This window comes from Archocentrus centrarchus, chromosome 3 (assembly GCF_007364275.1).
Source record: "Archocentrus centrarchus isolate MPI-CPG fArcCen1 chromosome 3, fArcCen1, whole genome shotgun sequence".
Taxonomy (NCBI): domain Eukaryota; kingdom Metazoa; phylum Chordata; class Actinopteri; order Cichliformes; family Cichlidae; genus Archocentrus; species Archocentrus centrarchus.
This window is the reverse complement of record NC_044348.1, coordinates 20,584,786-20,602,116: the sequence shown is the minus strand read 5'-3', so window position 1 is coordinate 20,602,116 and position 17,331 is coordinate 20,584,786. Positions and strand designations below refer to the sequence as shown.

The 17,331-nt window shown below is 39.4% G+C and overlaps 1 protein-coding gene across 1 annotated transcript in view; it reads left to right on the top strand.

The window, feature by feature from the left end:
• LOC115773049 (CUB and sushi domain-containing protein 1) overlaps nucleotides 1–17,331 on the top strand; it is a 454,304-nt gene that overhangs the window by 227,712 nt on the left and 209,261 nt on the right. The window lies entirely within an intron of this gene.

Below are 17,331 nucleotides of genomic sequence, written 5' to 3'. Positions count from 1 at the left end.
TCTTTCCCCTAGAAGAATCATTACATTTTTAAAATTAATCTGTTACAATTGCTTTTACACATTTCTGTCATGTCTGCCAAGCCCGCAATCCAGACCTGTTGTTTTTGGTTTAATTATTAAAGAGTTGTCTGACATCTGCTTCACGTGACCTACACCTATAAACATGAAAATGCTCACATGCGTAGACACAATAAGTCAGATAGATAGATAGATAGATAGATAGATAGATAGATAGATAGATAGATAGATAGATAGATAGATAGATAGATAGATAGATAGATTTGCACACAATTAGAAATGCTGCCATATAAAAAATAATAGAATTACTTTGCAACTGCAACAAGCCATACATGTATGTAAATACAGGTTTATACTCGTGTGAGTATTGATGAGCTAAGTGATGGTGGTGCAGGCCACTCTTACTCTGGTCAGGTCAGGGTTGTCATAGCAATGATGACAGGAAGGAAAAAGATAGAACAGGATGTGTTGGCAGTGCTTTTTGGAGAGGAAAGGGGGAGCAGAGAAGGGGGAGTGATGAGAGACTGGAATAGATGTGGTTTTTAGATATTCTGGCTGAATGAGATGCCATTTTTTTTCCCTACAGCCTGTATTTTGTGAATGTCTGTCAAAGTGAGGTGTGGGGACCTTCAGGACTTATTGTGAAGGCTTCCCAGAGCTCTAAGCAAAGTTTGTTACACAGAAAAATAGACAAGCGAGTATAAAGACAGACAGATGGACTGACCTTTTAGTTTGCTGACTTTATGTTTTCTTTTTGTTCAAGTCATTTCTCTGATGCACTTAATACTATTTAATTTCAGAAATGTATCTCTCGGAGAGCAGCACAATTAAACTGCTGCTCCACTGCTTGCTTTCATATTAACTAGATAGTTCAGGTCTAAAGTATAGTATGAATTTGTAAGGGTTTCAAGCATTAAGCAATTTTTTTGGCTGCATTAACTTTATCTATGGTAATGAAATTTTGCACAGAAAGTGAACATATTACAACTTTGCAACAAGAATATGTGATTTTAAATATTAACAATGAAGCTGTGGGGTGTCACACGGGCCTTATTACGAACAGCTCCATCATTTACTTTGCAAGTGAAAATATGTAGTTCATGTGATTTACAGAAAAAAGTAAATGAAACATTAGTAACCATAAGTCAAAGTAAAGTCATTAACCATTCCTAATGTGCAGTGTTCTAAAAACTTCATAAAATCAAAATATATAATGCGAGTCAGAATATGAGAATCTTGTATATCAGACTGCACATCATGTCCCAGATTAAAGTCGTGGGACTCCAAATTATCAGCCTTTTGCACTTACACTATATTTGGACAAAAATGTTGCACCACACCTCTTAATTTTCTGTTCAAGTGTTTTCAGTCTCATTGCCACACATGTATAAAATTCAGCCCCTAGCCATACAGTCTGCCTGTACAAATATTTGTGAAAGAATGGGTTGTACTAAAGAGCTCGCTGAAAGCGAGGGGGGCACTGAGTAGTGCTCTGCTGACTCAATAACTGCAGAGTTTCAGACCTCCTGACATTAACATCAGTGCATAAACTCTGCACCAGGAGCTTCATGGGATGGGTTTCCATTCTCAAGCAGCTCCTGTAGGCGCAACATGCAGGCCTCCCAGTACTTTTGTCCATGTAGTGTATTTACAAATTTAGGCTGAACTCAAAACATTTACATATGTAAACACAACTCTAGTGCAGATGTTCCTTATACAAGCAAATAATTGTAGATATGTTCTCTGTTGTGTTATACAGAACTTGATGTATGTTTCCTCTCTTTGTCCCCTGTAGCACTCTGTAGCCTCAGGTTAAACCACTGTTTCTATAGCAACCACTGTCCAGGAGTGCAGTTCCCAAAAGTGTCATTATTGTTGCACATGGACATGAAACTATGCTGCTCAGAACTTTTAGGAACAAACATGCGTAAATGTCATCGTGAAGTATCAGCTTGGCAGCTTGAGAATTTCCTGCCTAGTTCTTAAAGAAAAATTATGAAAACAGCTCATATTAAAGTGGCATACTTGTAAAATTATTTTTAAAAGCAAAAAACAAAATTAAAAAAAATGTGTTAATTACATTGATGATGGGTGTGTGGTATAGACAGTGGTATATACGGGTTATATATGGGTTTATTTTCATTTTTAGTTAAGTTTATTATTTTTATTTGTAAAAGACCATGTACAAAAAAAATCAATTTCACATGCTAAAAATGGCTCCATATCATCAGGTGTCAGTATTACTTTTGTCAGGAATAAAATTAAATAAAATTAAATTAAAAAAAAAAAATACAAAGAACTTCAAAATGAAAGAATTTAAATTTGTTTTATCCATGCAAGTTTTCTATTATTTCATTAAGCCTAATAGGTAGACTTGGTTTAAAAATAAATGCTATCTGGATTGATAAATTACTGTAACTAAGCTGTCCTGTCTGCACAGTTGTACAATGGCTGTTCATAATTAAATGTCAGTCAGTTTTTACAGCGTGTCACGATAAAGTGGTAATTATAGGCCTTTGTCGTGCTTAGGGACAACCTTTGTCAGCTCATGGCACCCTACTACCTATCTACTGGTAGTGTACTGCTGAGAACCTCAAACTATTATTGATCTAAAATATTGATTTAAAGCACCATATTACAAGACTGTTTCACTTCAGTTTTCTTCGCCATAGGAGTATCTCAAGTATAAGATACAATAAATGAAACTCACTCACCTCATTCAGACTACCTTAGTGTAATCCCCTATTTTTTATTTTTTTTGGACCACACATACACACACAGACACACACACACAAAAGCTCAGAACAGCATGTACCAAATGAAAAAAACAGTGCTGGAGAAAGAGTGGAACAGATGTTTTTTTTTTTTTGGTTTGTTTGTTTGATTTTGAAATCAGTTTATTTTTAAGGATTTTATCTAAGTGTCAAGACTAAAAAGACTAAAAAAATAAACTAACCTGGACTGGGGGAATTGTGGGCCACCATAACTCTAACCTCTGTGAGTTAACCTGAAGTGAAATGGTGATCAGAGGCCACAAGAAATAAAATGGACCTCTCAAAACTGCGTCAGTTCTATTATGGAGCAAGTAAAAACTTATTTTTGTTACTGAAGCGGAACACACCCCTGCTCACAAGGAAGAGAGCAAGCAAGGAAAAAGAGAGAACAGAACTGAGGTAGCAAAGCCCTTCTCAGCAAAGCAGAGGAGGACTGCAAAAGCAAAAAGACCTCTAGCATAAATCCCTCAAGCTTCAATTTAACAAGTTTGGTCTTGAAGGAATGGTTCTCTTTGCTGCACCAGTTATTACTAGCAGATAAATCTCTGTTTGCAAATCATTATTTCATGACTAATTGCTCTTTATTCCAGCTGAATGGCTTACAGACACTGTAGAACTGGGGATTGATCAGTAACAAAAATAATTTAACACAGCAATCTATATATCTATATATATATTTAATAACACCACCCATTTTGTTCTTGCAGCATATGCCACCAAATATCAAAAATTCCTGGAAACACCCCTGGACATAGTGGCAGCTAAGGAATAGAAGGAGAAGTATTAGTGGTGGAAGATGAAAAAGGAGGGAATATTAGACTTAAACACACTAGGTCTCCAGGAAAACAACCCAAAGTTAATGGTAGTAATTTTCCTCGTCAGCTGCTTGAGTAAATTTGTATTTGCTAACAACTTTATAAGGTGATAAGCAATTTCTGTTGCCCACAAGCAGTTAAATAAATGTTAATGCTGCTTTTAAATAATCTAGGGAAATGCTACTGATTCAGCATGATATTCTATAATATTAAAAAAAGGACTTCAATTTTGCCTGATAGCAGGAAATAAACCGTGGGTACACACAGAGCAATGGATTTTAATTGAATTTACGTTTAAATAGCTATATTAAGTGGCTGCTGTGTTACAATTGGTCTTCATTTCCTTTTTGTGTGTATTGGTAAACACCTGGTGATTTCTTTGGCTGCTGCTCTTTATGGTGTTGGCCATCACAGCGTGGGGATTGTAAACCCATCAGGCACAACATTACGACCACCTGTGTTGGTGCCCCTTTTACTGCCAAAACAGCACTGACTCACCGAGGCATGGACTCCACTAGACCCCTGAATGTGTGCTGTGGTATCTGGCACCAAGATGTTAGCAACAGATCCTTTAAGTCTTGTAAGTTACGAGGTGGGGCCTGACTGGATCTGACTTGCTTGTCCAGCACATCCCATAGATGCTTGATTGGATTGAGATTTGGAGAATTTAGAGGCCAAATCAACACCTCAAACTTGTTGTTGTGCTCCTCAATCATTCCTGAACCTTTTTTGCTTTGTGGCAGGGCAAATTATCCTGAATAAGGAGGCAACTGCCATCGGGGAATACTGTTTCTATGAAAGGGTGCAACAGTGCTTAGGTCAGGGGTACATTTCAAAGTAACATCCACATGGATGGAAGGTTTCCCAGCAGAACACTGTCTAATGCTTCGCACTGCTTCCGCTAGCTTTCCTTTTTCCCATAGTGCCAGGCATTCCCCAGGTAAGCGACACATCTAGCCAGTTGAAAGAAAATATGATTCAGACCAGACCACCATCTTCCATTGTTCCCGGGTCCTGTTCTTGTGCTTTTTGCAGTGGACAGGTATAGTCATCTTTCACTAACTTTTTTGGCAGTCTTAGCTACAGTATCTTGTCTGTTGGATTGAACCACATGGGCCAGCCTTTGCTCCCCACTTGCATTAGTGAGCCTTGGCCGCCTCGGTTCACCACTGTGCCTTCCTTGGACCACTTTTGATAGATACTGACCACTGCAGATTGGGAACACCCCACAAGAGCTGCAGTTTTGAAGATGCTCTGACTCAGTCGTCTAGCCATCACAGTTTGGCTGTTGTCAAACTCCCTCAAATTCTTACACTTTCCCATTTTTCCTGCTTCTAAACACATCAACTTTGAGGACAAAATCTTCACTTGTTCCCTAATATATCCCACCCACTAACAGGTGCCATGAAGAAAAGATAATCAGTGTTATTCACATCACCTGTCAGTGGTCATAATGTTATGGCTGATCAGTGTATATCACGATGCAATATTTCTTGGTTTCACAGTCAACCTAGAAAAGCTGAGGAGAACTGGTGTTTAACAGAGTGTAGCTGCTACAGTGATTACTCTGTTTAGCAGGTGATTGATGAGAGGCACTGCTGGAAATGTCACTTGCCCTGCTAATATATTTTCACCAAGGGAACATAGAAAAGGCGGTGTTAATACATTTTAATACATTTACTCCATGGGAACAGAACAGAAATGTAACTTTTAAGGGGGCTGGATTTTTTTCCAGCCTAAAGTAGCTTAGGTATCAGCTTAGGGCTGCAGACAACAGAGCTGAATGTAGATACAACATGTTTTACTATTGCAGTGTTTGCTGTTATCTATACACACATGAGATCTAATCCACTGGTATTGTGTAGCCTCGATTCATTGGGTTGTTGTTAATTCTAAGGTATTATCTGTATTGCAAAACAAAGTGAGGTTTGTACTCTGGTTGCCCTCCTTCATTGGTGATCACTGGGAATTTATGCTAGAAACATCAGTGGTTGGCACACTTAAAAGGAATCTCCAACATTCAGCAATGTTTTTTCTCATTATCTTGGACAGTGCAGTCACTATTTGAGATAATAAGCAGTTCTATGTCCCAAAGCAATAAATGCAGGAATGAAAGCTCTGATCTGTAATATCATTGGGATACAGGATGCTGCTTTGAATAAGAATCAAATAAAGTGAATCATACTATGTTTATCTGACTCTATTGTAGTAGGTATACCAAGGTTATAAGTGCTGTTGTCTGTAGCAGGTAATTTGATTAGTGGTATTGATTTCTGTGAACAACAGCAATTTAATAATGCTAATCAACATATAACTTTTTTTCTTTTTTCTTTTAATTTCAGTCATTTTTAACAGCTTTTTGAAATCAACAGCACCCCCCCCCCCCCCCCCCAAAAAAAACCAACCAAACAAACAAAAGCAATCAAAAGTGAAATGTTCACAAATGAGAATTGAATTAAATATGAAAAATACAATTTATTAGCAAAAAACTTGCAGAAGCAAGCTTTTATCACACCCAAAAATCTAATGTTATATGGCACTTCTATTGCAATGTGTTTCATCATAATTTTGATTTTATTATTTATTTTGGGCTCATGGGTGTGGCACGATTCTTGGGCTCCTGGGGACAAGGGCCCCTGTTCTCAGCTCGTGCTGGGATTGCCAACCTCTGGCAAGATGGGCTGCCCATTATCTCTGGCTCTCTTGGGCTCGCAGCACAACAAGATTGTTGGGTTGTGTATCCATTTGCATTTTCTTTTGTTTTGTTTTTGTTTTTTCGGGTGCTGTTTGTTTTTGTATGTGTTTTCTTGCCGGTGCATCAGTTGATGATGTACTTGATGAAGTCCAGCTTTATCAAATTTATTTCTGAATATGGCAACAGTTATCAGATTCTCACAAATGACAAACTGCAACTGGAAGAAACTTGGTATCTGCTTGAAAATTGATTTGATTAATTGATTCAGCTTAATGTATTACATTAGACTGAAACAGGGCATTTTTATCTGTTTTATCCTAGAAATTAGACTGTTTGGGAAAATTGCTTTTAGAGGGAAAAAGGAAGTTTTATGATTCAATAATAGCCATGTTACAGCACCATATCAGTTCCATATCTGCAGTGAAATATTTTGCTTTGAATCTTACCCTCAAAATAAGTCTTTCCCCCGATTTCCCACAACAATACAGTGAGAATCAATTTTGAGATCTCAATTGCTTGAAGCGAATGTGTGCTGAGGAGGTGAAATACTGTACCCTTTTCATGGCTTTGAATTATGAGTTAGTGGTGCCCAAAATATCACATTAGATGCTGACATATTGAAACTAAGAGAGCTCAGTGGGTGGTGAGGGGCCTCCAATTAGCAATAGCTCTTGACCACAATTGGCTGGGAGCCCTATTATAGTTTGTTTGGTTAGAGTTATAAAACATTACCTGTCAGTCAAACTGTTAATACATTTACACCATGGGAGCACTAGTTATGATGCAGAGTTCAGGGGTTTTGGCATGTTTCGAACAGAAACAACTTTACATGAAGAACTGGAAGTTTACATTGTATAGTGATTGCTATTTATTTATGGATTATGGATTGCACCCACAGAGCGATGCTTTCACTGTGAATAAATTTGTCTTTTCCTAAAAGTTTGTTAATTGGGCAAACCCTACCTTGGAAAGAAATGAGCCAGTTGCTTCTAACTATAGAAAATGTCAGTTTCTTTAGAATGTAACTTATTGGACTGAATAGTTTGTTCGCTAAAGTTAACTTACAAGGCTTTGGGTGGGAGAATGACAGAACTGTGACCAAGGTTGTGGGTGTATTTTGGATTCAAATATAAAACTGACCTGAATTTTGACTTTAACTGAACCGAAGTCTAAAAAAATCCTTTCATTAAAAAAAAAGTTAAGTAGTCTGCCAAAGTTTTAATCTCTCTGAAAGTTGAATTTTCCCAGACATATTTCAAATGTTAACATCTGTCCAAATCCCTGTTTGGCATAATGTGCACACAGTCTGACATTTGTTCTGGTTCCGCTTGGTTATAACTTTACAGCCCCCTGGAAACCAAACAAGAAATTAGTGATTTTTGCCAGGTATGAGGAGCTGGATTTGACAAAACATCTGTTCCAACATTGGCTTGTGGCAAGTTACATGCTCCGGATACAAATATATTTCACTCCAGTTTTTTTGTTTTCTCAGAGATGTATGGGTCATTTTCCACTCTTATTCCTCGTGTTCATAAAAAGTTCATAAACAGTTCACAAACAGCATCAAACCAAAGGCATTTTGATCAATTGGCATCATTCTGTGTAGTGTTACTTTTCATTTTTGTACTGTACTGAATTTTTTACACTCGGTGTTTTATTTATTTGCCATTTTTCTTTTGGCTTTGTTTTGTTTTCTCACAATAAATGTTGTTATAACAATTTAGCTGCTGTGAGTGACATTTTAATGAAAGTAACCTATTCTGTAATTGCTTCCATCAGCCTGTTTATTGATTTGCTTTGATTTGATTTGATTTGATTTGATTATCTCTTTCTCTATCTCCCTATCTGGCTATGTCTCTGTCTATTCTGCTCAAAACATTAAAGGAACACTTTAAAAATGCATCAGATCTTAATGGGGGGGGGGTGGGGTCACGTTGGATATCTATACTGACATGGAATGGGTAATGTGTTAGAAATGAAATGATGCCACATCATTTGATGAAAATGAAAATGATCAACCTACAGAGGGCTGAATTCAAAGACACCCCAAAAATCAACGTGACTGTGGCAGGCTAGTGCATTTTGCTAAAACTCAAAATGGTACTCGGTACTTTGTATGGCCCCCCCACATGCTTGTATGCATGCCTGACAATGTTGGGGCATGCTCCTAATGAGATGGCAGACAGTATCCAGTGTCCTGGACAGTCTGCGGTGCAACCTGGCAGCATCAGATGAACTGAAACATCTGAGGTGTTCTATTGGATTTAGGTCATGTGAGCATGGGGCCAGTCAGTGTTATCAATTCCTTCATACTCTCACACATTGTTGTGCACCGGGAGGAACCCAGGATCCACTGCATCCCCATAGGGTCTGACAATGGGTCCAAGGATTTCATTCCAATACTGATGTTACAGGCAGCATAACTTTCTCCATGGCTTTTCCAGGCCCTTTCACTTCTGTCACATGTGCTCAGGGTGAATCTGCTCTCATCTGGGAAACTCACACAATGCCAGTGGTGGACCTGCCAATTCTGGTATTCTGTGGTATTTTATTTGGGCTCTATGGTGCTGGGCAGTGAGCGCAGGGCCCACTAGAGGATGGCAGACCGTCAGGCCACCCTCATCCTGTTCCTCCTTGCACAAAGAAGCGAATACCAGTCCTGCTGATGGGTTAAGGGCCTTCAATGGCCCTGTCCAGCTCTCCTACAATAATTGCCTGTCTCCTGGAATCTCCTCCATGCTCTTGAGATTGTGCTGGGACACACAGCAAACCTTCTGGTAATCTTCTGGTATCCATGTGCCATCCTCGAGGAGTTGGACTACTTGTGCAACCTCTGTAGGGTCCATTGACACCAAAGCAGCTGAAATTGTTTAACAACATTTTTTATTGATCTGCTTCTTAAGTGACCAGATCAATATCCCAGAAATTTAATTGACTTGATGGTATACTCGATTTTAAAGGTGATTGTTTATTTATTTATTTATTTTTGAGCAGTGTATAAAGATAGATACATACTAGAAGCAACTGCTGTAGGGCATTCATAACAACCAACTCTAGGAGCCATTTGCTTTGCTATTTTCAATGTATGGTTTGCTATTATATGTCATATACTCTGGAAGAGAACAATATAAAGGTAGTGCAGAGGACCTTTCTTAGGTTCTTTAATTTCCTGTCAGCAGCAGTTTTAGGCCTGAAATCTGATGAAGACACAAAGTTTTCTTTATAGATATAGTTCTAACTTAACAACAATGTATATAGAGAGAGGCCATTTCTTTACCAAGTGTTTTCTCTGGGTGTTTGTTCGTACCTCTTCCAAAGCCTCACACTGTTCTGTGTGGAGTAAGGAGGTTACAGTTAGAGATGCAATCTGAGAACAGGTTCCAGTGCCAATCATTTCAAGACTTTCCAAGGCATACACTTACAGGCATACATTTCCATCGCAACTGTATCCCTCTAGGCTAATCATTTTTTTCTTTTATCATTGCTGATTTTTTTCTAAAAGCTGTGAATTACAAAAAAGTGGCACCAAATTACAAACCTGTTTCAAATGTAACCTTTTTTTCAACTCTGTTTCTGTCTGACTCAGATATCTTAGAATAATTGAGTCGACACTGAAAATCTATGTAGACCTTGCTTTTTCACATAGAAAATTAATCAGACACAATGAAGGGAATACATAAAGAACTGGACCATAAGCATACTTGATAATCAATGAAATATTATCAATATTCATTCCTATTTACAGTATAAGTAATTAGTATCCAACTATAGAAGAATTGTGTTTTGCTTGTGTGGCAGTAATAGAGAAACAGAAATTATTGGTGGAGCACTCTGGGAATCTATAATTCACACAGAAGGAACAATAACAAATTAGAAAGGATGAAACAGAAAATAGGATACAAATATCTATGTACAAGAATTCTTCAAGACAATGATAATAATTTTATTATGGCTTGGTGTCGAGCTAAGGTGGACCCAAACGCAGACAAAGTAAAGGCAATAAACAAAAAGGTTTATTCTTTCAAAACAGAGAACAAACATAACCAAGAGATGCCCTGAGGAAACTTCCACTGCTATACCCAGACTCAGGTAACGGGCAAGGGTGCTATGGGTGGGGGAGCCAGTCTGAGGACTGACAAATAGTTTTAAGGCAGGAGCACTACACAGAGGGAGAGATGGCTATATGAGGGAAAGCTTACGTGGGGAGAGCATGGTGGAGCTGTTCGGGGGGGGGCCAGGTAATCCAAAAGGGCGATGACAGGCGTCCATAATCTGCCACGAGCACAAAAAACTTGAACACGAGAGATACACCCGAAAGAGGACAACCTAACAGACACTCATCATTCAGCAGGTGACAGAAGGTTAGTACCGCAGATGTACACAGACACTCTGGTGAAGGTAGGAGGCTCTGGCGCAGTCCTAAATACTGAGCTGATAGCTGGGAACTCGCTGCAGGTGTGCAGGATCTGTGTGCCTCTGCCCCCTGCTCCACCCAGTCCTTGAAGAGACACCAGCTTGCCAACCCCTGAAATGAGACAAAAGACACACACCACCAACCCGCTAACACACACAACAAATGTATTAATGATTTACCAAAAGGCTTTATCAACACCTCGCTCACCCACCACTTCCTTTCTCCCTCACTTCCTCATTCCTTCTGGCTGTCAGTGCTTACTTCCATCACCCTTCATTTGTTCTTTCCATTTTAACATAACTTGTCTTTCCCCTCCTAAACCATTCCCTTCCTTCCTCTATCCATTCTTTTTTTTCATTCACCCATTTTGCACGTCTTAGCCTCACTCTCATCATTTGTTTCACATCACCTTTATATCAATACTAAAGTGTTGCCCTGGCTAAGAGTTGCTATAGTAACAGACTGACCTGCCCTAAGGCTGTAAAAAGGCTGGAAGGGACAAGCACAACAGAGGAGCGCGATCAGTCACTTTCAGTAGAAACACAAACAAGCATATACACATGCACACAGTTGTGTTTCCATGACTTTAGAGGAGATTACTTATCTCATGATTACCCTGACCCTTTCTATAACTTGAATCTAGCCTCATTCTAATCTTAAACCAAGTCTTCAACTTTAATTTTAATGATCTACAGTACACTGAGTGTGTTCAAGCTTTTGACTGGTACTGTACATTAAAAGATTTGTTTCCCCTCATTGTTACTTTGTAAACAGAGATATGCACATAGGTAGCAAGTTTCTCTATTGATGATTGGTACAATGTAATTCATCCCAATCACCACATGGAGTGGAATCCAATCTAACAATCAAGTTTATAGCTGGGAAGTCAGCCGGAAGTCATGTTCTTTTGGCTGCCCTAGAGCTTTGTTGCTTTCCTTGTACTGTATATTTATGATCTTTAAAACACTCCCTAGAACAAGAGTGGGAGTGCAGTAGTATATATTCTAATTGATCTTTGGGTGGCGCTCTCACTTGGTGTATCACTTCCACATTGTAACGCACAGTGGTGTTTTCTATAGCTAAATCTATCACAAAACCTTTAGATAACCATTTATATCATGATGAAATCTCTGGCTCTCTTCCACAGTGTGCCTTTTGTTCTGTCTCTCACCTCAGCCCCAGTGACTGCACCTCCCTGAGTCTGGTTCTGCCAGAGGGTTCTTCCTGTTAAAAGGGAGTTGGCACTATATAAATAAAATTGAATTTAAAATTGAATTGAAATCTTCAGGTGTTTTATCCAAAGCACACTTCCTGCTTAATAACCTGTAAATTATATTTATAGTATTCGCTCATTCAGTGTCTTTAGGGATTCACTACCTTAGCACAGCTATTAGCTTCGCTTTTAGCTAACTGACTAGGAGAATGGCTTCTTCACCTGTCCCTCCCACACTTTCCTGCTCAGACCAGGAAGCAGAGTTGCAGTCGTATATGTTTCTCAGCAGCTTCACTCCTCTTGTCATCCTCTCAAAATCCTATCCCCATTGTGTCTGCTCCCAAACCACCAAAAAACAAACCAAAAATCAGCAAAAAATCCAATTTGAGCAAAATAAAAATCACAAAGAATAATATAGTATTCTCAACTGCACCAGAGAATACAAAAGTTAAATGTGTATGTGTAAATGTGTATTAAACATTAGGTCTCTCTTTTCTAAGTCCTTGTTAGTAAATGGGTTAATAATTGATCAACATACAGTGCCAAATCACAACAGTCACCTCAAGGCGATTTATATTGTAAGGTAAAGACCATACACTAATTACTGAGAAAACCCAACAATCAAAACAACCCCCTATGAGCAAGCACTTGGTGAGAGTGGGAAGGAAAAACTCCCTTTTAACAGGAAGTAGTGATGGGTCAGTCGCGAACGATCTGGCTCTAAGAGCCTGTCTTTGAAGTGAACGACGGGAGCCGGCTCCTGATAATGAGCTGTTCCTTTTTTCTTTTTGTTCATTTCTTTTTTTTTTTTTTTTTTGTGGAAGCCGCACGTGATTGATTAAGATGAATGGTACTGTAGCAAATGATCGTCTACACTGAGTGGGAGCGGAGGGTCCACAGACACACCGCGCAGTGAGTAAACAAACACCAGAGAGGGAGGGGCTCCTGCAAAATTTGCTCGGAGACAGGAATGAACTAAAGGAAGTTGCGCGTTACATAGAGACTACACGTGGGAACGGTGAGGAAAATGAGTGACGGAAAACGTAGTAAAGACTGGACACATTTTAACCTTAAACCTCCAAAAACTTGTCGAAGGAGACACAGCATACTTCAAAAGGGCCGTGTTTGTGGACTTCTAGCAACAAATACCGTAATACCACTATATGACTGTGAAGTGCAATTTCTGAGCTTTCAGGAATTCGATAGCACGAATGGTCGCGGAGTTACAGTAAAAAGCCAGCTGATCAAGTTCCTTTGACCAGCTGACTTTGCGGTGAGACCCTACGTCTTAATCAGCTGTTCGCGGATAGTAAGGTCAGGAAACGCGCGATTCAGCAGCGATTACCTGGCGTTAAAGGATTAATGTGATAGAGTGTAGACTGCAAATTTAAAATTTAATATCAAGCAGGCTCCACAAACAACCTGCACAGGCATATACGAATTATTCATCCCTCAGTGCAATTAGAAGATCAAAACAGTGCAGGTCATCACACAGCAGAAACAGGATCAACTCCTCAAAGGCCCTTGTTTTTTCTGATTTCCAATCTTTTGTTTTATAATTTGTATTTGGAGCACTCTATTATATGTTGAGTATATAAAGAAATGTTTAATATAGGCCTAATGTATGTTTTTACATGAGTAATTCATGTTACATTTTTAAAAAAAATTAAAATCTAAGGAGCCATTTGGAAGCCGAAAGAGCCGGCTCTTCTTTGAGAGCCAAACCTAAAGAGCTGGCTCTCTGAAAAGAGCTGGAATTCCCATCACTAACAGGAAGAAACCTCCAGCAGAAACAGGCTCAGGAAGGGGTAGTCATCTGCCGCAATCGGTTGGGGGTGAGAGGAGGGAGAGAGGACAAAAGACATGCTGTAGAAGAGAGCCAGAGTTTAATAATAACTAATGATTAAATTCAGAGTGGTGTATAAACAGAGTAAAAGTCTTCTTCATGATCTAAGGTTAATTATGGAGTTCAACAGGGTTCCATTCTAGGACCAGTTCTATTTACAGTATACATGCTTACCTTGGGCACAGACTACGTTTTCACTGCTATGCAGACTTTATCCATGAGGCCAGATGACACACCAATTAATTAAACACCAGGAATGTCTTAAAGACATAAAGACCTGCTTCTAAATTCTGATAAAACTGAAGTTATTGTAATCAGCCCTAAAAATATTAGAAACAAGGTTTCTAAACAGATACTTCTTCTTGGTGGCATTAAAACTGAGAAATCTTGGAATTATTATTTTTACCAGGATAAAAAAAATAATGGATAAGATATGTCCATCAATACACATGTTAAATATGTAGGACTGCTTTGCAAAAAGCAGTCCTACATAGCGCAGTATCTATGAAATTAGAACCATCCTGTCTCAGAGTGAAAAACTAGTTCATGCATTTATTACTTCTGGACTATTGTAATTCATTACTATCAGGTCATCCTATAAACTCTCTGAAAAGCCTTCAATTGATCCAAATGCTGGAGCAAGACTACTGACAGGGACTAGAAAGAGAGAATATATTTCTCTCATATTGGCTTCTCTTCATTGGCTTCCTGTTCAGAATCCACAATAGAATTTAAAATCCTTCTCTTCACATACAAGGGCTTGAATAATCAGGCCCCATCTTATCTTAAAGACCTCATAGTACCATATCACCCCAATTCAGCAGTTTGCTCTCAGACTGTTGGCTTAGTTGTGGTTCCTAGGATACTTAGAAGTAGAATGGGAGTCTTCAGCTTTCAGACCTCTCTTCTGTGGAACCAGCTCCCACTCTTAATTCAGGAGACAGACACCCTCTCTACTTTAAAGATGAGGCTTAAAACATGGCTGCTGGGGGCTTCCTGTGATCCACTGAGTGCTTCTTCTTCACTCACCTCTTTTCACTGTATGTGTTTATGCACTACTCTGTATTTAATCAGTATCAATCTCTGGATCGCTTCCACAGTCCTGTCTCCCTCCCCTCACCCTCAACTGGTCGCGGCAGATTGCTGGCCCTGGTTCTGCTGGAGGCTTCTTCCCGTTAAAAGGGAGTTGTTCCTTCCCACTGTTGCCAAGGGCAGCAACTGGTGTTGTGATTTAGTGTAATATAAATAAAATGTAATTGAACTGAATATTTGGGTGATATTTCCATACCAACTGTTAGCAGAGTATATAATTTTGGATGAAAACTGCAACTTGACTGTGTGGCAGAGACATACAACTGCAAGTTGGTAATTCTAGTGGTGTCCTGATTGCTTATTATGCAACCTTTTAAAACACTGCTACACGTCCACCATAAATGAATGATAAATAAATAAATCTAAATGACCTAAAATTCCAGATAATTGCAAATTTGAACCATGGAGCCATCTAATATTAAGTAATCAATGTGATTATGCTGCTGAATACAACTACAAATGTCTAATTTGAACTTTCCCAGGCACGAGGTCAGAGCTAAACAGGTCTGAATAAAAACAGGGCAAACAAATCAAAATGTTGCTCACGCAGCTTTTAGTGCAGACTTGATTTACATTGTAAATAATGTGAAATATCCCAAAATGGTCCTGACTGTTTAGTTGGTGGCGAGTTATTTGTTCCTCTAAATTTCAAATGATTAACCTTTCATTTTATCACCTACCTGTGAGCTTTCCGCAAGGAAATTGTTTTTACAGACCATTTCTGGAGAACCAGTATAGTTTGATTAATAACTATACTGGTGTCACTCTCACACACACACACACACACACACACACACACACACACACACACACACAAAACACAGGCTAACTGCGCTTCATGCGTGCCTGGCAGCACAAACGAACCAGCTTCTAATGAATAAGATGCACCTGGAATGGCTGACGAAAGGCCGGATTGTCCTGATCCCCCAAGGATCCCCAGAAGGGACCGGTCCCATCTAACTACAAGCCTCAGTACAACATGGAAGCTCCTGTCAGGCATCATAGCAGCTAAGATGAACAGACACATGGCTCAATACATGGCTCAGAAAGGAATCGGCAGAAATGCCAGAAGAGCAAAACACCAGCTACTGCTAAATAGAGCAGTCACTCGAGACTGACCAACCTGTGCACTGCCTGGATTGACTGCAAGAAAGCCTATGGCTCAATGCCTCACACGTGGATCCTGGAATGTCTAAGACTGTACAAGATCATCAGGACTCTAAGAGCCTTCATCAAGAATTCAGTGAGGATGTGGAAAACAACACTAGAGGCCAACTTCAAACCAACTGCTCAAGTCGCCGGGATTTAGCAAGGAGATGCTCTGTCGCCACTGCTGTTCTGCATAGCCCTGAACCCCCTCAGCCAGATCATTAATGAGACTGGCTACCATGAAAAGGCTGTTAGCAAAGCTGCAACCGCAGAGTAAGGCAAGTCCTGCAGAGTCAGCTGAGTGGAAAGAACAAGATCCAGGCAATCAACATCTATGCCACGCCGGTCATCAGATACCCTGCTGGGATAATAAGCTGGCCAAAGGAGAGAGATAGAAGCCACTGAAATCAAGACAAGAAAGCTCCTTACCACGAATAGAGGGTTTCACCCCAAATCCAGCACCCTGAGACTACTACTAAGTGGAAGGACACAGAGGAATAGTGAGTGTCAGAACCACTATCCAAGATGAAACAACAAAGATCCATGAGAAGATGGCCACAGCTGATCACGTGCTTAGCAAATACTTCAGGCAGCAGAAACCCGAGGAGAAGAGGAGCAAGAACAGGAACCATCATGGAAGGACAGGGCCCTCCATGGTATGTACAACCAGCAGGCTGTACAGAGATGCCCCTGAAACAATCCAGCACAGAACAGTAGGGTTCAAGCAGGCAGGGCATAACCAAGTGACCAAATGCCTGGCATAGTATACAGCAACATCTGCACCAAGTCTGAAAGTCCCAAGGTTTTGAAATTACACACTATTGTTTAATTAAAGGGAAACATTTTATCTTTTATTGGTAAATTATTTAATGACTTTAATGAACTACATTTCAGCATTGGAAACTTTTCTGACCCATTAAACAACCCAATGATGGCACATAGCAAGGTACTACATCTGTTATCAGTGTGGTGGTGGTATTCATTATAAGCGGATAGATTTAATGAAAATGTCTCTGAAATTTACCTCTTGACATAGATTCCCAAATCACACTTAAAAATAATGTATATATTAAAAAACTGAACTATGGTGGGAGTTGTCTGACTCTATTGTAGACTGTCATTGCAATATACACTTAGAAAGGAGTTTGGCATTTTTGGAAACATGCTTCATTTATTTTGCAGAACATTATCAGACCATGATCATTTGGATCTAAAAACAAATGGTAATCTTCTTGAGGCATCATTGCAATGCTTAATATGGAAAAAAAAAATGTTCAAAAGTGGATCTCCTATAGTTTCTAACTGTTCCTTTAAT